We start from the raw sequence: 25,499 nt of genomic DNA, 5'->3' as shown, positions 1-25,499 counted from the left end.
ATAATTCTTTGAAACTCAGGAGAAATTTATTAGGCATTGCAAGAAAAACTCCTAATTAAAAATTTAGAAGAACAGGATCCAGAGTTGAACTACTCCTTAGGCTTCGATGGGGAAAGACTTCATAAGGATCTGCCAAGCAATATTTAGATAGTTAATCATTGAAAACACAAGCAACAAAGACAATCACAATTTGTAAAATTGACGTATGACTAAAAAATCATTGTGCATTGCTAACTAAGAATCCTGTTTAACCGTGAACCATTGGTATGATATATTCAAAGGTTATTCCTCAAAGGCAAATACAGTTGTGCATTGCTTAATGAAGGAGATATGTTCTGAGAAATGTGTCATCAGGTGATTTTGTCATTGTGCGAACACAATAGAGTGTACTTACACAAACCTAGATGGTATAGCCTACTGCACACCTAGGCTATGTAATGTAGCCTATTGCTCCTCAGCTACAAATTTGTACAGCATGTTGCTATACTGAGTACTGTAGGCAATTGTAACACAATGATAAGTGTCTGTGTATCTAAACATATCTAACAGAAAAGTACAGTAGAAATACATTAAAAGATAAAAAATGGTACACCTGTAGAGGGCACTTACTATGAATGGAACGTACAGGACAGGAAGTTGCTCAGGGTGAGTCAGTGGGTCAGTGGTGAGAGAATGTGAAGGCCCAGGACATTACTGTCACTACTGTAGACTTTATAAACACTACACTTAGATGACACTAAATTTATAAAAAACACTTTTCTTTCTACAATAATAAATTAATCTTAGTTCACTGTAACATTTTTACTTTATAAAATTTTAATTTTTTAACTTTGTTACTGTTTTATAACTTATTTTAAAACACAAACACATTGTCCAAGTGTACAAAAAGTTTCTTTCTTTATACCCTTACTGCATAAACTTTTTTCTGTTTAAATTTTCTTTTTTTTACTTTTTGAACTTTTTTGTTAAAAACTAAGAAAAACATGCATTAGCCTGGGCCAACACAGAGTCAGCATCATCAATATCACTGCCTTCCACCTTCACATCTTGTCCCACTGGAAGGTCTTCAGGGGCAATAACACACACGGAGCTGTCGTCTCTTGTGATAATAATGTCTTCTTTTGGAATACCTCCTGAAGGACCTGCCTGCTTGTGAACAGATAATGCACTATACACATTGCTCTCCATTAAAAAAAACCTTTCAGTGTTGGGGTCCACATTTTCAAAGTTTTAAGGAGCTTATTGAGGTCTGAAAAAACTTCTGCTAAACCCTTCACGGTGAATTTTCTTGTGGCTTCTTTTTCTCCTCCTGCAGTTTCCTTTTCTCTTGCCTGTTCTTCAGTTATGCATTCCTGTTCCAGTTACAACAACTCCTCATCAGTCAATTCCTCAGGAACCACTTCTAGGAGCTCCTCAACGCCATCCTCATCCACACCCACATTAAAGTTGTTTGCTTTTCCAACCACCGTCTTGTTGATTTTTGCAACTTCCTCATCCTTGGTAAATCGTTTGAAATCATGGACAAAGCTTTTGAGCATCTTTTTCTGGTTGCCATTCATATACTCCTTGGTGCCATCACTCTAAGCTCAAGCAAGCTTCTTGATGTAGTCATAGATGTTGTAATCCTTCCAGAATTGCATCAGGGTCTTCTCAGTGTCTTCCTCAGTTGCAGCAATGGTCTCGGCAAAGGTCCTCAGGTTGTAGGCCTTGAAAGCTGCTATAACACCTTAATCTGTTGGTTGAATGAAAGAGGTGGTGTTTGGAGGGAGAAACACCATTTTGATATTGGAATGAAGATCACCAATAAAAGGATGATGTCTAGGAAAATTAGAAGCATTAAGCAAAATCTTGAAAGACATATTATTCTCCAAACAGTACTTCTCCATTTCGTTGGCATAGCAATTCAAGAGGGCATCTTTGAAGAGGACCTGGGTCATCCATGACATTCCTCGTGTAGTACACTGATAGAGTGTCTTACTGATATGCTTGAAGGCCCTGGGGTTCTCAGAGTACCAGATCAAAAAGGGTTTGTAGCCTGCAACGTTGCCTCCAATCCAGACTGTTATCTTGTCCTTAAAAGACTTGAAACCTGGCATTGACTTGGTGTCCTTATGAATGAAAGTCCTTCCGGGCATTTGTTTCCAGAATAGGGAGGTTTCATCCATGTTGAATATTTATTCTGGCAAATAATTTTCTTCCACAATCAGCTTATCTAGAGTTTACAAAAATTTTTCAGTGGCTTTCACATCAGCACTCACAGACTCACCACTCAGTTTCACGTGATATAATGAATAATGATTCTGGAATTGTTTAAACCACACAGAAGCAGCAGCAAAGCCATTGTTGTACTTCAGTCCAGAATTTTTTTTCAACATCAAGAACTTTTTGCTTTGGGTGTGATTGTCATGATGCTGAGAAGGATATGCTTCTGTGTCTGGTCTTCAATCCAGGTCATTAGTAGTTTCTCCATGTCTGATAAAGGTCCTTCTCAAATTTTTGTTAGTTCCATTGCCGTCAATGAAGCAGATCCTTTAATAGCTTCTGTCACTTTGTTCTTATTCTTCAAGATCATAGCTATGGTGAATGGGACATGCCTGACTGGTGAGCAATAACCATCACTGATTTTCCACCTTTGTAGTCCTTAATTACTTTTAATTATGTTTCCAGGTCAGTCACTCAATGTGGCCTCTTACTGGCAACATTAGCAGTGAATTTTGTGTGCTAAGGGCCATGATGAACCAAACAACACGAGATTAAATCAAGCACCAGAGAAAATGATGCCAGCAAGTGACACGGTAAACACAAGATGTATGAGGCTGTTGCCGGCATAATACTGCATACTATTCTACAGTAAAAATTTTTTGATAAGTATCAAGAGAATACTCTAAAATAACAATAAAAAGTATAGTATAGTAAATACATAAACCAGTCACATAGTTGTTTCCTATCATTATCAAGTATTATGTATTGTACATAATTGTTTGTGCTATGCTTTTATACAACTGGCAGTGCAGTAGGTTTGTTTACACCAGCATCGCCACAAACACATGAGTAAGGCACTACCACGTTATGATGGCTATGATGTCACTAGGCAATAGGAATTTCTGAGCTTCTCTACAATCTTTTGAGACCACCATAGTGAATGTGGTTTCGTTGACTGAAACATTGTTAGGTAGTGCATGACCGTAATGTCCTGACTTAGAAAAAAAATTAGTAATTTTGTTATTCCATCATAATTCTGATAATTGCTTTGCTTTACTATGGAGTTATTGGACATTTAGATGGCTGCAGTTTGCCAAGAGAAAGATAGAAACAGCAATGGAGATAATTCTAAAATTGTTACTATTTTATAGTAACACAGGGAGATTATATAGGTAAATAAGAATTAAAAATAAAAGGCTTTATTCTCCTTGTTGAAAAGAGGAGAGGAGACTCCCCCAACCACCACTTCCCTCTTCTTAGAACGTTTCTTTGAGAAGACTTGTAATTATAAATTTTTTCTTTCTCTTTGAAATGTACATAAACCATCTTAAAACTAATTAAGCTTCTTGCCAGCTTTACACCCAGGAATGTCTTTCTCAAGACCCTGGGAACCATCTCCTTGAGATGTTTCATCCAGGAAGATAGCACCTCTAGCTCCTAAGTCTCTGAGGGAAGGCAAGAGCCTAACTTCAGTGGGTGCCTCCCTTCAAGTTGAGAAGCTAGCTCTTGGCATAAAGATGTGAGAAGTTTACTTTTCCTCTGGATAACACTAATTAGCTAACACAAATAGTCACCCCAATCACCAAGTGAGTTTAGGATGAACTTGGTGTAACAAATGGTGTTGTGAAGTGCTTTTGCCTGAGGACTAGTTATTGTTTATCTTGAGAACATTTATGTAACAGGTAGTATCTTATTGGCTATATCAAAAGGTGCAATTTCTTTCTTTCCCCATTCTCTTTAGTGGATTGCCTGTGATGTACACCACATTCTGATTTAGTACTTATCCTGATTTAGTAATAAAATGGTTTTCTTTCTCTTCTACCTTTTTGGCAAGGCTTTTAAGTTTGGAAGATTTTGTTTTTAATTATATTTCATCAACATAACCTAAATATCGAAGGATATCAAAGGTAACTATTCTGATGGTCACTCCACTAAAATTGGAGATTTAGATTCTTCCTTCATCTTCCACTCAAAAATAGTTGCAAATCTAAAAACGTACTATAAAATGACCACCTTATTATCAATATAAGAATATGATATAAATATAGGGATGCTTTTATTCATAAAAATAATATTTCTCAAAGCTAAAATAATTTTTCCTGTATTAAATGACTTAAACTCACTGAAATGGACTACCAGTATGCTCCTTATTTCTAATAAATTAAATCACAGAGGGACATGATTGATTGTAAACTTGGAAAAAGACTTCATTTGAATTGAAAAGTTGTATATCCCAATACAATATTGCTATACTTAAAAGCTTATAACCAAACATAATCTTTTATAGCAAATCCAATAGTAAAAACTGAACAAAAGTAAGACATAAGTAAGAATTAACAGCGGATAATGGACAACATTGTTAACAAGTGTAACTGAGATATAAAAGAGACATTCTCATCTGTATATGATCTACTAAAATGTGCCTTGTATAGAAAACAAATAATTTAGTCTTGTGATATGTTTTTAAATTAGATTTTCACCTTATTTATTTATCAAAAAAATTTCTATGTCTCTCCTTATAAAGCCCATTTATCTCCTGTATTTTCATGGTATGTTTTAAAGAAATACTGAAAGGAAAATATATGCCAAAAACTATTTGGTAGATTATATATTTGACTTACATATGTGTATGAATAATATTTCCAATGAATTTCAATGCATCATAAGTTCAGAGAAAAGTGTTCCAGTTTTGAAAATAAATAGCTACTGGTCTCAGCATAATTTAATATAAGCTTGTGCTTCTTTTCCATTTTATTTTGATTCTTTCCTTGATGTTTCCGGATGACCTCTGGCAAGTAACTCAATTTTCTCTGCATTTTCCACTTTTGTCTAGTAAGTATTTTCTCCTTCTCTTGATCGCAAACAGATATCATGCTGAATGTTTTCTCATTCATTCATTCTTGGATTCATTTTTAAGCTAATATGTATTAAATGCATATTAAATGCCACATGTTTTCCTACATACTTTTTCATCTCCACTTAGATATCTAATTGGCAACTCAAATTCAAACTGTTCAAAATTTATAGCAAAGCTTCCTCCTTTCTAATATTAATTTTTAAAGTGAAAGATTATCCCCATTTTATATAACGATACTCCTAAATACCTCGTTTTCCAAGCTATAAACCTGAAGTCATAATTCCCCCACATTTCTTTCATCACAGTCTATGTTCTATACATTATCAAGTTCTGCCTATTTTAACTCCTAAATAATTTTAATGTCTTTGTTTGTGTCTCCACTGATACCAACGTAGACATTCTCTCTAATCTCTACCTGAAGAGATGTGCTCTTTCTTAGTTGTTTCCCTAAATGCACTCTCCCTCATTCAATTTGCTTTCCATAATGCAGCCAAAGTAGCATGCACATAAGGGAAATACAAATGCCGTCCACCAGCATATCGTTCCAAAATTTTAACAGCTTTCCATTGATATAGAATAAAAACTGTGATCTTAACATGAATTAGAAGAATATGCATGAATTTACCCATGTTCACTTTATTTTTTATATTATCTCTGATACCTCCCCCAGTCCATTATCCACCCTACATTCTTCCTAACATTTTTCACTGTTCCTCAAAATGATTCATACCTCCATCTTCCTAAGGACCGTCTGCCATGTGTTTTCCTCTTTGTGGAATGAACTTTTTTCTCTTTTCCTCTCCTACCCAATTATCACAAATCCTTCAGAGTTCAACTCATCCAGAGTCTCCTTGAGAAAGCCTTACTCAAATCTCTAGAATTAAGTCCTGCTCCCTGGTATATGCTCTCATAGCAGCTTGTAATTTTCTCAAACATCATCGTTGGCATTTTAATAAAATAGTTAATTGTGTAATTGGTTCTTTGATTTCTGTCCTTTATTCTAGACTTTAAGCTCAAAAAGTGCTTCCTGTCTTGTTCATAGCTATAAATGCAATGACAAGTTTAGTGCCTTTCCTACAGTAGGTGGTCAGTAAATATATGACAAATAAATAAATGGATATATAATATGATATTTAATTCTTTCTCATTTCACATTTTCAGCCATACATCTGTATATGTAATTCATCATTCCTCAAGTAAATGCATTGAAGAAAATATACAGGAGAAACAAACAAACAAAATGGTAATATGTTCTCAATTTTAGGTTATTTCTTATAATTTTAAAATTTACTATCATCTCTCTTGCTTTTTTCCCTCCTTCTCAGTGTCAATATTTATGGTGTACAGGCTTAGGAGTATAAAAGAGAATGTGATCATGAGAATGACAAAAAAGGTCTTCACCTCTGTTTGAGAAATTAAACGGCTGATCTAATGCCTTCCAATTGTATGACTGAATCTACACATAGTAATTGGTTTATTTTATTTTCTGAATTGAATATTTATTTTACTAAGCAAACTATTTGATAATTTTAACAAATCAATGAAGTCAAAATATTTAAATGGTGTTTTAATACAGGCAGAATCTAATACAAATAAAAGCTTTTCCCTCCCACCTGGGAAAAGTTGGGCCAAATACTAAAATAGGTTGTTCACCCTACACAGCCACCTCAAGAATTTTAAAAATCCAATTAATTATAAGCATGTGTAATGTGACCATCTGGTAAATTAAAAATGCCAAAATTGCTGTGTTGGGCAAATGTTTAAGCCCAACTTCTGCCAACACAATTTTCATTTCATGTAAGAAAAGATGTCCCTCTGTTTTGAACTGGACAGCATTTTAAAGATTTCCTGGAAATGATTGATGAAATAATGCTATTTCATGTCCCTGATCATCTTCGGTCCATGAAGAGGTGGATTGAAAGAGTCAAAGCTAAAGAAGGGTTGGTAGTCAGCTGGGATCATGTGCCTACTGATGTGTCGTCTGCCTTCTATTCTGTAATGCCCAATTTTTCACATTTTGAAGAACTTGGTTGTTCCTCCTTTGGTTCTGTTGCTTTAAAGATTTTCTAAGAGTGAGAATGGACAGAGGGCTTAGAGATATTAGGAAGATAAATGACAAATGCATGTTTGGGAAAAGTGGAATTACTATTGATTCTAATACGAAGCAAGGGCATGTTGAGGGTGACAGCCAAGTTCATGGAAGTGACGAAAGCAATATGCTTTATCAAACATTCTGCTCCTTCTGCCTTTGTGATGTTTCTGTCTGTTTTTTGTTTATTTGTTTCTTATTGGCTGGTCTACTTTCATTCACCTCTTCAATATAAATATTTTATAGTTTACCTCCTCTTCCTTTCCTTCTAAAGATTTTCTCAAGAAAATTTAGCGAACTCTGTATTTTGAACTCTCATCTTTTTACTTTATTCATATCTAATTTGTATGTCCATAAATTCTTTCTCTTTTGACCCGAAACATATTTTTAAATGGGTAATAAATATCTCTTCTTGAATATTTCATAGACAACTCAAATCAGCCAGGAAGTGGTATGACATGACTAGATGATGTCTAATCTAGATTTGGGAAATCCTTGAAGCAGGGATAAGGTTAAGGAGTTACTGCCTTAGTCTAGGTTAGGGTTTCTCTACCTTGGCACTGCAAACATTTTGGGCCAGATAATTTTTTGTTGTGGGAGCCTGTCCTATGCACTGTAGGATATTTAGCACCATCCTTGGCCTCTATCCACTAGATTCTAGTGGTACCCTGCTCCCAGTTGTGCCAAAAATGTCTCTAGACATTGCCAAATATCACCTAGGGAGCAAAAACACCCTCAGTTGAAAACCACTAATCAAGATGACAACGATCTATCTTAGGACAGCAACGGTGAAAATGGAGAGGAAATAATGAAATTGAGGCATTTGAAGAAGATGCAATGAGATCAATGACTGAGTATCTGAATTTATGGAGAAGGAAGAGTCTCAAGTTGCTTTATAGACTGGTTATTAAGGAATTCTGAAGTTTCAGAGTCTTGTATTTTTGTATTTTTATCCTCTATGTCTTTATTTATACTATTCTCTTTGCCCAAATTTCTCTTCGATCTCCGCACATATGCTTAATAAAGTTCTATTAATCTTTGAGACCTAACTCAAATACTGCTCATCACCACTGTGACTATTTCTCCACTCTTACACAGTAACAGAGAATATTTTCTTCCTGCCTTGAACCATGAGTTATCACTAGTTAATTTGTGATGGGTGTATTTCTCATGTCTTTGACAGTAGAGCCTTGTGTCACTTTTATATCCTTCACAACTTATCACACTGCATGAGATATAACAAGTGCTTAAAAATATTGAATGATTGACTTAGTGAATAAGGTAAGAACAGTAATTTTTTCAGAATGAACAATTATTACAGATATTCAATATACTTTAACATTACTATTGATTTTGAAATAATAGACTAACTCTAGAGTCTCTGTATATTTATTTTTATATGTTTCTTTGGCTAGAGCCCACAAAATAGAAATATGAAGTATAAGTTTAGGAACACAAAGTAAGGAAATATAGAACAATTAACATATATAAAAACTAGAAGTTGATTAGGTAACCCAATAACCATTCCATTTATAGCAAAATGGATGGTCAAAAATGACTGTGAAGTTAAGTGCTTCTCTAAGAAGCAGAAATCTTGTTTGACATTTAATATTATTTTCTTAATGTTATGATATGTTTGCTCAGAGAAGGTGGGCTTAGACTGGAAAAATGTGGAAAGGATGTTATGGATAGAGGTTATTTTCCGTAAAGGTATCTGAAATTTCAATCTATAAATATCTTTCTCAATTGCCTACAAAATATGTGAGGGGTCATACTCACACTTCAGAGAGATCTTTATAAAATTAAGTTAAATGTACAATCAATTCATCACACTCAGAATAAAGGATTAGAATGAACTTAAGGAGCCATATATTTCAAAGCAACTTTTACAAAGCTTTGCATCATGTGTGTGAACCAAGAGAATTGTCTCCCCTCACTCCCTCTTATTCAGCATCCCCACTGAGTTATTGCAAATTATTTTACTAAAAGAACTGCAGTTTGAACTTCTTTAATCTTAAAAAAAATGATCTTTTCCATATAGTTTAATATGATGGTATTTTGAGGCTATGTTATCTTAGAGAGTATAATTTTTTAGTTTAAAAAAGTTCTTGTATTTTTAAAATTTAAAATAGAAAATTTTTGAGTTTTATTGTTATTTATTATGCCTAACAGAATTCTGGATTATCTTATTAATATGGATTAACTAGTACCACATTTTACATTGTTTAAGTGTAAATGCAAAATGCAAAAATAATTCCCCCAAAAGTGAAAATTTGAAAAGTTAAATGTCTGTTTTGTCTACAAGACCTCAAAAATTGAGCTAACTTGGAATGTTTTGCTGAATTGGAAAAACCAGATGTTGCCATGATCTTTTGTAGGAAAATACCCTCTATTTACTAGTGAGGCACATTATTTAAAATAATCAAATAATAGTCGTATTGGATTAGGGTGGCCACAAAACCAATATGATTGGTATCCTGATAAAAAGAGGGAAATTTGGGCACAGGCACATAAACAGATGGAAGATAATGTGAAGATACAGAGACACAGATACACAGGGAAGAAGGCCATGTGACAAAGGGGGCAGAGATTGGAATGACTGGTCTATGAGCCAAGTAATGGAGAGGATTGATGCAAACACTGAAAACTAGAAGAGGCAAAGAAGGATTCTTCCCTAGGGCCTTTGATCTGGCAGAAACCCTGATTTCGAATTTCCAGCCTCCAGAACGGTGAGAGAATAAGTTTCTGTTGTTTCAGCCTATGCAGTTTGTGCTAGTTTGTTACAACAGCCCTAGGAAAATAATACAGTGTTTTAAACAGTTTTGATACAGTACTTAAACATACTTAAACTACTGACATTTTTTCCTAACATTTTGCTGGTTTAAAGCAGAAGATTAATGGTTATTAGTATTACAGCAGAAGCTTTATACTCTGAATAGGTTGTACCATATGACAATTTTACAAAATACTTAAATACTTTATTCCTTTTTAATAAAAATAAATTGTATTGCATTTTAATTAACAATTATGACTTAGTAGGTCAACATAGTTCTCCAAAGATAAAATAGGATATATGAATGCTTATTTTAGTATTCATTTAATAAAAGACCAATCACTTTTTATGATTCTTAAGTGCACACAAATTAAAGTTATGATGAAAAGTGTAGCTTAATTTCTTCCTTTTATTACTTATCTCTGTTAATTTCATAACTATCAAACTCCGTAAAGCAATTATTACCAATCATTACAGTTCAAGAGCAGTAACTGCTTTATTTGTTAATTAAATACTTATTTAGGGAACTTCGCTTTAAGAGTTAACAAATATTTACTAATTTCTTACTAAGAATTAAAAAAAAACTTATTTGTAATTCAGAAGGTTGGCCTGGATATCTAAGCTATTGGAGGCTTAGAAAAAATAATTCTGACAAAATTCCATTATCAAATAAATTAAGAGAGCTGGTAACTGTGAGTGTCTTAATACCCAATATTTTCAGTAATTTATCATATTTACTTCTCCACAATCATCCTACTACATTCCAGAACATTCTACATATTTTAGTGTTTTGAGGTACCACTGAATGCGTTCTGCCATGTTTATCACTATGTAATTTATAGATCCAAGTGCTGTTTTCAGAACCCCAAACAACATTTATTAAATTTTCTAAGTAATTATACTTACTCAGGGTAATTTCAATTCCACAGTGCAAATCAGCACAGGTGTGACTAGCAGTTGTATTTCTTCATCTGCAGAGCCCCTGCTGTACATAAAGCATCCACTAGTAATTTTCTTTAATTCTCTTAATTGCTTGGGACAACCTGAGCCACTCTTTTCCCCTAATTTGATGCTTTCTCTTGTGTTTCATAGAAAACAAAAAAATCTGGAGAGGGGCCACTTATAATTATGAGAATTGAAACACAAGCACACCCATGTCTAATATAGACTTAGAGTCAACCTTGCAGCATTTACACCTATATCTCTATGATATAAACAATTAGAGAAACTAAAGGCCTAGATTCGGAGTGGGAAACAATAAGAGAAAAGGAAATCAAAATACAACAGATTACTAATGCTTTTAAAAAGATTATGAAGCATATTTTTAACATAATAATACTAAAATTCAGAACAATCTTATAACAAATCTTATTTTTTTCTTGTTTTAAGACTTTATAATTATACTCAAATGTATTCCATTCACTTTCCAAAGAATCACTTATGATTGTACGTTCTATTGTTATTGGACTTCTTGGAGTTCATCAAATATGTTGTGTTTTTCCATACTAACTTTACATTTGCCCAATCTGTTTCATCTAACCAAAGTGCATAGGACCAGATTTATCTCATGCTTTTAGACATGCTAAGACTCATTTTTGTGTGTGAGGAAGATTGGCTCTGAGTTACCATCTGTGACAATCTTTCTCTATTTTCTGTGGGACGTTGCCACAGCGTTTCTTGAGGAGCAGTGCTAGGTCTATGCCCGGGATCCGAACCTGTGAGCCCTGGGCAGATGAAATGGAGTGTGTGAACTCAACGACTACACAACCAGGCCGGCCCTGACTTGCTAAGTCTCTAAGGCACGTCTTTAAAATAAATGAATGACTTGATGGATGAATGCTGCTCTTACTATTTTAAAAATGCTGAAAAGATGACTGCAAATAGTTCTTGCAATATAATATTTTAGCTTTATGCACCACAATTAAATAGGAATTATTTAATGAGTTCAGCTTATTGCACTTGTACAGTATATGAAAAAAATATAAGCTAACATTTTAAAGTGTTTAAAGAAACAGAACTCAATATATTCTGCAGAAATGTCACTCAAGGAAATAGAAGAAGCAGTTTTCTTCTGGAAACTTCAATTACCATAGAAAGTAAAATGCTTCTACTGAAGAAAGAGGTTCCCTTAGAACAAAGCAAATGACTACATAATTTGAAATCTAGCTTGTACCTGCATGAGTGAGAGATCGCTTTTGATTCCATTAGTCTCTGTCACTCTTAGTAACATTGTAGGTATTGTGTAAAATCAAGTGAGGAAAGCAAGATTGGTTGATGGAATGGCAAACACCTGTTTAAGAAAATCATTTTTCCTGTTTCCTTTTACATTTTTAGTTACTAATACTTAGACAATGGGCTTGCATTTACCAGAAGTTGTGCATCTACAGAGGAATGGCTAAAAATACTACCTATATCATTATTGGAATAGCTGAAGAATCACCCTGGCCCAATATGAGTTACTCTTCTATTAATTCAAATGTGTTTGTGCTTAAGATTTGAGAGATTGCAAAATCTTTTGAGAACCTGATTAAATCTAAGAACTACTTGACAAGAAAAGTGTATATAGATACAAATTTACATGTTATTTTAGAGGGACATGGACTTCCTAAAGCCCTTCCTGAGATTCCAGGTAAAGATGGCTGTTCAAAAAGCTACTCATGAACAAAGCTGTTTATTACCATGTCTCTAGTTCACCAGTATTTCATATCGCAGCTTCGCTCTTCTTGAGCCTTCAAAATCATTCTCTTCTTAGATAATTTCTTTCGACAAGGTTAGAATATGGCCCTAACAAATCTATTTTTACTCTCAATTGGCACTAAAAATACAAAAGGTTAATGAATGTATGTTATTATATATCATTCACCAATGTTATTTGATATCTTTCTAATGATTTTTCTTCTGGACATGCCATAATTTACTTAATCATTATTTCATTGTTCAGTCTTTAGGAATATTTTCACAAATAATTCTGTAAATCTTGGTTATTCTCTTTGTATGAATTCTTAGGACTGGAATTACTTGGTTAAGAAGATTGAATGTGTTCAGATCCTTGATACTTATTACTAAATGGCTCTCCGCAAAATAGAAACAACTTATACTCTCACTAATGTTATAAGATAAAGACCATTTCAATAACTCAACAATATTCACTTTCATTATCTAAAAACAATAAATAAAAAATAAAATTTACTGTCACCATCTTATGAAAGACATTATCTCGGACCCCAAAGAATAAAATGGATAATAGATATTGTAACAATTACAGAGCAAATGAAAATCCAGTTTCATGTGACTACTTTCTCTGATGACCTTCGCCAAAGCAAAAACTGCATCTGACAAAGTTAAACAGGCAAGGAAGATTTTCCTCAAGATTATAGGTGAGAGAGACCATAACTCAGACTGATCTCAGCTCTAATGAAACAAAAGACAATGATTTTTTTTTTTTGAGGAAGATTAGCTAACATCTGCCACCAAGCCTCCTCTTTTTTTTTTTTTTTTTTTTTTGCTCAGGAAGACTGGCCCTGAGCTAACATCCATGCAGATCTTCCTCTACATTATGTGTGGGACGCTCCCCACAGCATGGCTTAACAAGCAGTGCGCAGGTCCATACCTGGGATCTGAATCAGCAAACCCCAGGCCGCCGAAGCTAACTGCTGTGCCACCAGGCCAGCCCCAAAACGTCAATGGGTTTTCAAGCATTGAAGTGAGCTAGTGAAAAGGTACTGGAGGACATTAGAAGAGAAGTTGATCAATGGGCTGTGTGCATCAGAGTGAGTTATTCCTGAGTTTGCAAATAGTTTCCACTGAGGTTAGACCCTTTGTGTTTGCTAATTGGCACCCGTTGAAATTAGGCTGCTCCCCTCCCACAGAGACTCAAAGCAGGGCTGCTCTTTCCTTCAATGTTTCCATCTCAAAAAGATGGTTACTTGGTTATGGGGTCCATTAGGAAGACATTCCTAGGTGGTAAAGTGACAAGAGGCTTCCAAAAATGATTGACATCTCAAAGGACCAGAGAAAGAATTTAGAATTACAAGGTTACTAACATAAATACTCTAAGAAAAGGGAGGTCATGGACCTAGAATCAGGAAAAAGCCTCTATAAAGTTTAGTCAAGTTTAAGGCCCTGGTGATCACCTTCAATAATAGCTTAGGCCACACATATGAAGGCAATATTTTTAAGAAATTAAGCCAATCTAGCAAAACATTTAGCTTTACAATGGGGGAATCTGATATGTTCTTAAAACTTAGATTGGGTAAGATTATAGACTTGCTTCCTTGAACATCACTTTTATCTGGGAGGCCCTGCTGCAGGATGGTATAGAGAATAAACTTTTTCCTAAATCTTTTAATGCATATTTCTATTTGAATGATCATCAGGCTTTGAGACTCATGTCTGAACATAATGGAATATTGAGAAAGAAGTACGAAAGCCTTTCCTCAGCGGGGTTCTTAAGTTCGGAGAACTTCTAAGTGACAACTGAGGCTTAGTTCAGAAAGCTCCCCCAGACACTTTATACTTGTGGGATCTGGATGTTCAGACAGACTCTGGTTGCACAATGAGATTTGTTTTGACCAACAAATATGTTTCTGAGTTCCTAACTCCATGCTGGGCATTCAAATAGGAGCTGTGGGTGATTTTAAAATGAACATAGCACAGATTCTTTACTCATGTAGTGTGCAATCAAGTAGAGGTGATAAGATATCCATATAATTAAATGTACTCAAGAAGCATAGGATCTACAGATGCTCCATATAGATATGTATTTGTTTATCATTTTAACAACTTACTTTTCAAATTGCCATCTTTCCTTTTCTATTTAACTTATTAACTTTCCTTTCACTTTTTCTGCAGACATCACTAAGTTTCATAGAAATTGCTTTTCTGTGACTATTCTACCGCTTCTCTCCTCAAGGGAAAACATGCTGTTGTCTGTTCATATATTTTTGTCCTTTCCTTCAGGTGATTTACTCAGCTCTGGCTCCTATTTCCTCTCAAGGTGAACTTTCTGTACTCAGAACATTTACTCCTTGTTATAAAGTGACATCACACAAGTATTCAACTTCTGCGGACTATAAAAGACAGATATTGCATTATCGTGAGGCAAGTGTATTATGACCTTTGGCAAAAATGTACGCTTTCTTCCTCCCCAAAGGTAATTGCTGCCAATTAATAAAAAAAATTTAAACATGTTTACTGCATTCGGTCCATATTTAAATATGCACAGGAATAATATTCTGGCATTGTGCCTTGTTTCCTATTTTTATTTTCCTAAATAACTTCTGATAACACCATGAAGTAATTCTATCAATTTACATTTAAGCAAAAATAATTGGACCTTAGATATGTTTCAGACCTTCTGTCACCAATATTCTAGAGAAATTCATTGTAATGCATGTGTCACAAAACTATTTTATTATTAATATAAAGCCTATCTAAGATTATGTACAACTTGCTCAGTTATGTGAGGCATCATGAATTCATCAGGCGAAGAAGAGACCATAGCAATGGCCAGGCAGGATAAGGAGAAAGTGGATTTGGAAAGAGAGAGCCAAGCCAAGCCAAGTCAGCCTGCATCTCCCTGTGCCTAGCAGGTGAACTTGACTGACATTGTGCTAAGCATAAGCCTGGCTATAGGGGAACCATGGAAATATGCGATGGACGGGACTTTTTTCCTTTTCTTGCCAAGTAAAAAACATGTCACTAGCTCCCTCCAAGCGTGAACGGAAGAGTCAAGTCGAAAAGCACCAGATAAAATGTTGTTAATGTTTGCAGGTCAAGAATTTCTTCAAAAAATCTCTCTTAAAGAGGGGAGGGGGAAATGAATAAAAGAACACACAATAATTGTTCTACCATTTTTGTAGCTTAACGGACATCCCCATTCTTCAGCAGCGATGCATGCATTGTAAGGTAAAACTTTACTCATATAGGAAAATAAAACATTAGAAAGGAAAGTCTTGTATTTGCTTCCCCAGAAGTAAATCTCTATTGAGAACATAAGAAAAGACTGAAAGCTAAAAAGAACTTTCTTAGAAGAGATTCTTCTCATGGAGTCACAGTCCATTGATATCTTTAATGACAATATTAGCTCTTAAATTCTTTTTAAAGAATCCTTGCGTTCATTTGTTTATAAAATAATTCAGCAAAAGTACAACTTAAAATCAGAATATTATTTTCAGATACCTTAGCTTTAGAATATTTTATTTGTTAGAATTTAGGAATTAAATCTGCAAACCCGTTTCCACCTACCTAGGCAAAGATTTGGGCTGCTCTTAGCTTATCTATCCAAACTACCTTTCTGCTTGAGAGGAATTAGATGACAAATCTCATAAGCTTGCCTCATGTATACATTAGGCAGAGAAGCCACCTGCTTCTTCCATGCAAGGTATCCAGAGAAACGTTCTTTTTCTTTAAGCTTGTTTACAACCCATTATTTATGCTATACTATCAGAGGGGAAGAAGTTGCACCATTACTGATTTACTCTCTGCTTCTTTATTCTTTACTAGAACACCATAGGCGTTAAGCAATACATCCAAAATTTAACATGCAAATAAAACCATCCTCTCTATAACATCTATAGTCACGTCAAATGTGCATAAATTGAAAATAAAAAAAGAACTTTAAAATTAACTCATTTGAGTCATCATGTAAAGGACAAACATGGTAAAAGAAAGGAAAGCCTCGTAGGAGAAAGGGAGTTCTCACTGTTGGAGTGATTTTGGATGATGATGCCATTAATGATCTTCCAATAAGTAACACTAATTATTTTGGCAGTAAGTTCCTGGCTTCCTCAAAATTAAAAGCATATGGTCCCTCAGGGACATGCACTAAGCAGAGAGATGTTCATCCCCACAACAGCTGAGCAGGCAAAATATGTCAAAGTGTCAGACTGAAATTGGAGTAAGAACGTAAGAGAGAAATTGCAGTCCTTGTGATTTTGTGGCCGTTAAATCACATTTGGTACGAGAGCTGACATTCACAGGTTCACAAATCACATGTGACACACAGAAATATCTTTATACAATAATAGACACCGCCCACTGCTGGACCAGTGTTTCTCAATGTTTTTTTTTCTATTGCCTCCCTCCCAGGAGAACTTCTTAAACATATTTTTTTTCCAAATCATTGTCCCCCTTGAAATTTAATACTACAGATATACCATATATTCACCTATTTACTGTGTGTACACCTGTGCTTTAAACATAAAAATAGGTTTTTTCTGGGGGTTAGGATCGTGGCTGAGTGGTTAGGTTCACCCGCTCCCCTTTGGTGGCCCAGGGTTTCACTTGTTCGGATCCTGGGTGCAGACACAGCACTGCTCATCAGGCTGTGCTGAGGCGGCGTCCCACTTAGCACAACCAGAAGGAGCACAACTACAATATGCAACTATTTTGTACTAGGGGGCTTTGGGGAGAAGAAGAAGATGAAGAAAATAAAAGGAGATTGGCAACAGGTGTTCGCTCGGATGCCAATATAAAACAAAAAAAAAAATAAGGCTTTTTTCCACACACCCTCTGCACAGGCAATTTTTGGCCTCTTGGAGGCAATATAACCCCCATTATGAAAGCGTTCCTCGCTTGACAGATGGAAAAATTAGTGCCTAGAGGAAGAAATTTTTTATTCCGATTCCAGATAATCACCCTCTCATTCACTTTTTCTTATCTAAGGATAACATTCATTAAAAATCTATTTCTCCAAAAATTCATTTCTGGTTAAACGCAGAACAACTACTTCTCCAGTGAACTATTGACTAACTTGTGCCCTGCAGTGTACTGTTCTGAACGCTTCCCTAGTCTTAATTTTAGTACACAATCTGTAACGTGTACTCCTCTACTAGAAATGAGTTCCAATACTACTGATGCATTGACAATTGCTAATTCTATACTTATAGTTTGGAACCTTCTAGGGCTGTATATTTTGCTGAATACTACACACCTTCATCTGAAGAACTCACAGGTACCTCAAGGTAAAAATACACATCGTACTTCTCCTTTCATAGAAAATTGTTTTATCAAAACTGCTTCCTCTCCCTTATCTGACACTTCTATTTGTTCAGTAGTATCTGTTGAGTCCAGGTTTATAATCTCTCATATTTATTATAATCTCCCATGTTTATTCTTTTTTTTTAAGATGGACCTATTTTTCTTTCAACTTATTTTTTTTATTTCAACTTATTTTTATTTCATTGGCACCTGAGCTAACATCTGTTGCCAATCTTCTTTTCTTTTTCTCCTGCTCCCCAAAGCCCCCCAGTACATAGTTGTATATTCTAGTTGTGAGTGCCTCTGGTTGTGGTATGTGGGATGCCACCTCAGCATGGCTTGAGGGGCGGTGCCGTGTCCACGCCCAGGATCCAAACCGGAGAAACCCTGGGCCGCTGAAGCGGAGTGCACGAACTTAACCACTCCGCCATGGGGCCGGCCTCTCGTCTTTATCCTTCCCTCGTCATTCACACTATTCCTCTCTTAGATCAGCTCTCATCCTTCCACTTCTACACTATGGAATAACTTCAGTGTTATCTTCCTGTAGTTTTGCCTACACAGTCATTTTCACTGTTACTTGGATAATTTCACTAAAACAGAAACCTATCAATATGATTCCTTTTCTTTAAAATGACTCCCTATTCCTCAAGAAATAACGTTCAACGTTTCTATCTGGATATGTAATCTGACACTGGTCTAACCTATCGAGGCTTATTTTTAGCCACTTCTGTCCAATATTAAAGCCATAGTAAGTTTCCTAGTTATGCCAATTTCTGCAATTACTCCATGTGGTTTACTTCAAATAACTGCCAACCCCTGCTGGACTCCTTAAGCCAACCTCCTCAAGCTTCAAAATCCATTTCATGTCTTCACTTTTGTAAAGTCGTCCTCTTCTCTCTAACTGGAGTTTATCACTCAAGCTCAATTTGTGCCACTTTAATATTTGCTGCTGACTTTAGTATAACAATGGTAACATTAAATATTTTTATGTCTGCTTCCTTGATTATGCTTGACAGCAAGGTTCTTTACTTTATTTGTGAAACTGCATCAACTGATTCAACTTATACCTATATATGGAAGAATAAATGAATAGAAGGATCGTCAATTAATGAATGAAAAAAGTCGATGGAGGGAGAATGTGGCTAGAAAGAAAGAACTTACTAAAATAAACCAAGCAGCAAAATCTCACTAAGGGTTTCAAACAAAATTGTTCATATGCCAATAAAATTCATTTTGGGGAAATATCATTTTCCATCACTAAGTTAATATAGCCTATGGGTTTTCAAAAGAAAATAAAAGCTACAATAGTCTAGTTGGTGAGGAAGTAATCATGTTTTCCTAGTGAGGGATATAGTAACCTCATAAATGTTTTAATCCATAAGCCAATGAGTCACTTCACAAATTTTACAGTGTATTGGCTAGTTTTCTGGATCCTTTTAATCTGTACTTAAGACTCATGGAAATGAGTTCCTTAAAAAATGATGTCCCCCAAAGATATACTTGAAATATTCAAGGAAAATCAAAGTATTTTCTGTTTTCTGGAGTTAATTTTAGCATTGCATATTACCCCGGAGATAAATGAGCTAATTTTCTGTAAAATCTATTATTAATTCTACCAATTATACATAAAATACCAAAATGTCTGATATCCATGCATTATATATTTAATTTAGGATAAGTAACTCAGTCAAATAAAAGGACTTGCTTTATTACTTGAAATTTGTCACTGGAGTATTTGGATCTGATGATATTTCTTTTTCTCTTAGTCAAAGTCTGTCTAAAACATATATTCCATAAGCCTCATTTTGATACTACTTTTGGAAGTAAAAAAGTATCTACTGTCTGTCAAATCTCTAAAGATTCAGTCTGGTATGAGTTTTAGAAAAGAACAGAATCTCCAGGTGTACAGATGATTAATGAGAAGCCCGGGCACTGAAACACAGAGGAGAAAGAGGTTAACAGTATGTATATGCTTAACAGGAATATTACGGAGCAACTGAAAAATGTCAAATATTTGAATAGATATAAGATTAATTCAGGTGTCACTGACTGTTATTCATATGGTAATAAAAGAAAGATAGAGGGCTTAAATTGAAAGTGAAGAGATAACATTTATAAATAAGATGGTGATAAAGGGAAAAGGAGAAAACGCATGTTAGTAGTACATATCAGAAGTTTTCCTACCTAGAAAATATAAGTGGCTCAATTATTATTTATGTCACATATTCTTCCATCAGCTTTGAATTCAGAATAAGAAAAAATCTGAAGGAAAATGTAAAAAACACTTGTGTGAACATAACTATGTAGTCTACGTGGTCTAATTAGTTTATTAAGTTCTTTTTGTTCAATCTGAATGTCAAAATCTCTCACTCCACCAGATCTCCAGTTCATATGTCAAGCATTGCTCTCATGCCCTGAAAAACTTTGCTTTAAGAAGCCGAGTCAGGGGCCAGCCAGGTGGCGCAGCAGTTAAGTTTGCACATTCTGCTTCTTGGCCGCCTGGGGTTTGCCGGTTCAGACCCTGGGTGCAGACATGGCTCAACTTGGCAAAAGCCATGCTGTGGTAGTCGTGCCACGTATAAAGTAGAGGAAGATGGTCATGGATGTTAGCTCAGGGCCAGTCTTCCTCAGCAAAAAGAGGAGGATTGGCAGTAGTTAGCTCAGGGCTAATCTTCCTCAAAAAAAAAACAAAACAAAACAAAAAGAAGCCGTGTCATGAAGAGATGAAAAGCAAAAGGAAATGAGCATTAGATTTTGACCCAAATTAGTGATTAATTGTTTTGTTGAGGTTAAATATCTTCATGATCAATTACTCCTCTCATTTTGTTCTCCATTTTGCAAGAACTTGTATTCTCTAAATTTGTATCCTATTTTTGTTGCCCTTTTCTTTACTCTTCTACTTTTAAAAATGAATCAACCAGAAGTGCGTGTAGCCAAACGCCAGGACAATTTCAAGTACAAAAAAAAACCAGAGCAAAACTGAGATGTGTAAGCAATTGATTAAGAAAAATAAATATATTTTTCATGTGCATCTCTCCTCTTTCTTCCACTTCTCTTGCTGTTATGACTGCTTGTAAAACTTTCAAGCTACAATTTATTTTTAAAATGCCAAATCAAATCTATTTCCTTCTGGAACACCACACCTTAGTTTATCCAATTTCAGTATAAAAATAGTTTGACAATATGCAGCAAGCTATGGTGGGAAGTATAGTAGAACTGTATGAGGAAAGAGTTAACAAAAGTGCCCAATGTATGCAAGAATGAAAATGTCTCCAAGGAGAAACAGGAAGATTGCAAGTAATTAGCCAGTCCAGGGTTGATTTCCTTCCTGTACGAAACAATCTAGATGATTTCTAAAATCTCCACAGCAAATGCGAGCAAAATTATGAGGCAGAGAAAAAGATAAGAAATAATTAGACAAACACATCTGCTAGTGTACTGAAATACAAAATACCTTACAGAAGTTTGAAGGAACTAATTCCAACATGCACCATTACTCCTAAAAGAGAATAGAAGATGACCGAAATAAGATAGTGGATCGCACATTAATAATTAATCCCAGACATTCTATATATACTTAACTTTGAAATTTTAAAATGATAAATATTTATGTGAAAAATATAAAATAAAATGCATCACTATATTACCTAATGACAGTAAATTATACTGAGATTCATTTTCTCTGCTGATGACCTAATGAGATAAAATGCTTCCAGTTTTATACTAGTTGGTACTGAAATTCCTTGAATCATATCTGGAGCTGTTACATAATACTGATTTTGAGGAACATAGAAGGATGATCTTGAAAAGAGGGAAAAAATATCATTCATTGAATTTTAAGTCACAAATATAAACATCTAGTTAAAAAGCCATTTTAGGGAACGTGAATTCCAGGTCAAGAAGAATGAAACTATATCATCAACCTGGAAGGGATGGGGTGTGTGGGAAGTGAATATTGAAAAATTCAGTCACTGACATAATTGTTGGATTTCTAGTGAGGAAGGTCAATAATTAAATTTTCTTTTGAAATGTTATCCTAAATGTAGATGAGCTGATTTTGACCAACAAAATACTAAATTCATACAATCAGACTTCTTTTTACTTTTTTCAAACTACTTTATTGAGGTATGATTAACATGTAAAAAGCAATACATATTTAATGCATGCAACTCAATGAACTTGGTGGTAAGTATACACCTGTGAACCCATAACTACCATTAAGATTATAAACATATCCATTCACCTCCTAATGTTTCCTCCTATGCCCTTTATTATTAGTATTTCTTTGTGGTAAATGCACTTGATGTGATATCTACCTTCTTAGCAAATTTTATACCATGAAATAGTTAGCTGTAGACACTTATCTTGCCTAACTGAAACTTTGCCCCCTTTGACAATCACCTCTCGTTTTCCCATCCCTACAGCCCCTGGCAACCACCATTCTATTGTTTGCTTCTGAGTGTGACTAATTTAGATTCCACATATAGTTGAAATCAGTGGTATTTGTCTTTCTTTTCTGGCTTATTTCACTTAGCATAACATACTATAGGTCCATCCATGTTGTAACTGACAGGATTTCCTCTTTTTTTTAAGGCTGAATAATATTCCATTGCCTGTATGTATATCACATTTTCTTTATTCATTCACCCATTGATGGACATGTACATTATTTCTATATCTTAGCCATTGTTAGTATTGCTACAATGAATATAGGAGTGCAAGTACCTCTTCAAGATCCTAATTTTAATTCCTTTGGATAAATACCCAGAAATAGGATTGCTGGATCACATGGTAATTCGATTTTTAATTTTTTTTTTTTTGAGGAAAATTAGCCCTGAGCTAACATTTACTGCCAATCTTCCTCTGTTTTGCTGAGGAAGATTGGCCCTGAGCTAACATCCATGCCCATCTTCCTCTACTTTATATGTAGGATGCCTGCCACAGCATGGCTTAACAAGCGGTGCATAAGTCTGCTCCTGGGATCCGAACTGGTGAACCCCAGGCCACGAAAGCAGAATGTGTGAACTTAACCGCTGAGTCACCAGGCTGGCTCTTGATTTTTAATTTTTTGAGGAACACCCATACTACTGTCCATAATGGCTGTAACAATTTATATTCACATGCTGTACCAGGGTTCCTTTTTCTCCACATGCTAGCCAACGTTTGTTATCATTTTTTTAAAAGTAATAATCATCCTAACAGATGTGAGGTAATATTTCCTTGCAGTTTTGATTTGCATTTCTCTGATGACTGGATTCCTGATGATTTTCATTTACCTGGTAATTGTGATACCCAATCTCTTAAGCTCAAATTCGTTTGCCTGATGCATAGTAAGCCAAAATCTGAGACACTGGTGCTTGGAGACAGAGAAACGTTTATTTCAATTGTCCAAAATGAGAAAGTGGGAGCATGGGTTCACTCAAATCTGCCTTCACAAAAGCAGAAAATGAAGAGTTTTATGGAGCCAAGGGGCTTGGCACCAGGAGCTTTGGAGAAACAAAGAGGTCACTCCCAATAAGCCCCTGGGCAATCTGACTTCTGAGCATCAACAATAGCTGGGGGCCAACCATCCAGCGATTGCAACCTCCCTGAAGGCATTCTCTTTCTTCTGCAAACCAAGCTCACAGATCCTTGGAGACGCCTGAGTCACCCCTCAAGTTAAACAAGAAAACAGCAACTTGACAAGATTCATCTGTGTCTGCATTGGGAATCAAAAGGCAATCATTGAATATTGAATTCTTATTGAATATCTTATTCAATAAGACTTTCTCATTGTTCTTATTGAATATCTACAGCAACCATCAGGTACCTGGCTTCAGTTAGATTCCTGCTGAATTTCGTTCTCCTGACGATGTTGAGCATCTTTTAATACACTGTTTTGTGCTGGTCTCAGCCTATTGATAACCAATATTGTGGCTGAACCAGCACTTGCAGTTCTTATGATGAAAGGTACTCTCAGCAATAACCATCAGAATTTTTTTTTAAAAAAATAGGTTTATTACTTACAGGTTCTGGAAATGTTATGGCACACCTGGAGCCACACAGTGAGGTTGCAGGTAGAGAGAGAGAGATCACGCATGTGTGCGAGTGAGCAAGGGCCTAAGGTTCTGCTTTTATTGGGGTTAAGGGTGGGGGCCTAGAGTTTCATGTGCTCACTATTTATTGGTGAATTTAAAACATAAGTGCAGGAATTTAAAGCATGGGAAGAGAAAAATAATCAGCCCAAATGGTCACTTATGGAAATCATCCACGATCTCTAAAACAAAGGATCCTTGACGGTGGGGGTGGTGGGGGGGGTGAGAGGGAGCATTGGGATGGAACATGGTCTGGCTCTTTATCTGGCAATGTGTTCATATAAGAGATAGTCATCTGTGAAGTGGATGCCTCTTTTGAGTGGATGCCTTGGCAATCAAAGCTTAAGTCAGGCACTCGCATTACAAAAAGAAAAGCCAACTATCAGGGTTTACACTATATATACCTGCTGGTCATTTGTATCCTTTGGAAAAAGTTCTATTCAGGTCTTTTACCTGAATTTTTTAACTCAGTTATTTGTTTTGCTGCTGTTAAGTTGTATGAGTTGCTTATATATTTTGAATATTAACCCATTATCAGACATAAGGTTTGCAAATATAAATATTTTCTCCCATTACATAGATTGCCTTTTCATTTTGTTGGTGGCTTCCTTTGCTCTGCAGAAGCTTTGTTTTTTCTTTTATTGCCTGTGCTTTTGGTGTCATATCCAAAAAAAATTGCCAAGACCAGTATTAAGGAGATTTTTCCCTATATTTTCTTCTAGGAGTTTTACAGATTCAGGTCTTAATATCTTAAGTCTTTAATCCATTTTGAGTTGATTTTTGTGTATGGTGTAAGAAATGGGTCTAATTTCATTCTTTTGAATGTAGTATCCGTTTTCACAACATCAGTTTTTGAAGAGACTCTCCTTTCCCCATTTTGTATTCTTGACATCCTGTTGAAGATTATCTAACCATATAAGCATGTTGACAAAAATAATCCGTAGCCAATCTATAAAATAAAATTGGGGTGAGTTTATCATGAGCCAGCTCTGCAGACTAGCTTAGCCCAGGGCCTTCCTTTCCCAAGTCACAAGATTTCTCTCTGGGCACAGCGATCGATGGGCATAGCAGGTAGTAGGTCTACTATCTTGGTGGACACAGCAGGTCTGTTGCCTCGAGCTGGGTGGTCACAGGGTGGGAGCAGCAATCACTTCCCAGCCTAGGGAGAGATGCTTATCCTTAAGGAAAGGCCAATGTGGGGGAAGTTGTACCTTTATCTTAAGGACATTTGTTTTTGTCTTTGGAACATAACAAATGCTTAAAGAAGATATATAATGCATGCTCAGTGGCCGTATCAGGCCCTTTTGAAAGAACATGGTCAGGCTGAAATAGGTTTACACCAAATGGAATCCTCATATACTCCAATATATCCTATTATTTGCCATTTGTTTGTCAAGCATGAGTTTACTTCTGGGCTCTCAATTTTGTGTATGTGATTGTTTTTATGCCAGTACCATTCTATTTTGTTTACTATAGCTCTGGAATGTAACTGAAATCAATACGTGCCTCCAGCTTTGTTCTTGC

The sequence above is a fragment of the Equus caballus genome, chromosome 3, assembly GCF_041296265.1.
Source record: "Equus caballus isolate H_3958 breed thoroughbred chromosome 3, TB-T2T, whole genome shotgun sequence".
Lineage (NCBI taxonomy): Eukaryota > Metazoa > Chordata > Mammalia > Perissodactyla > Equidae > Equus > Equus caballus.
The sequence above is the reverse complement of the archived record's forward strand: the minus strand, read 5'-3'. Positions refer to the sequence as shown.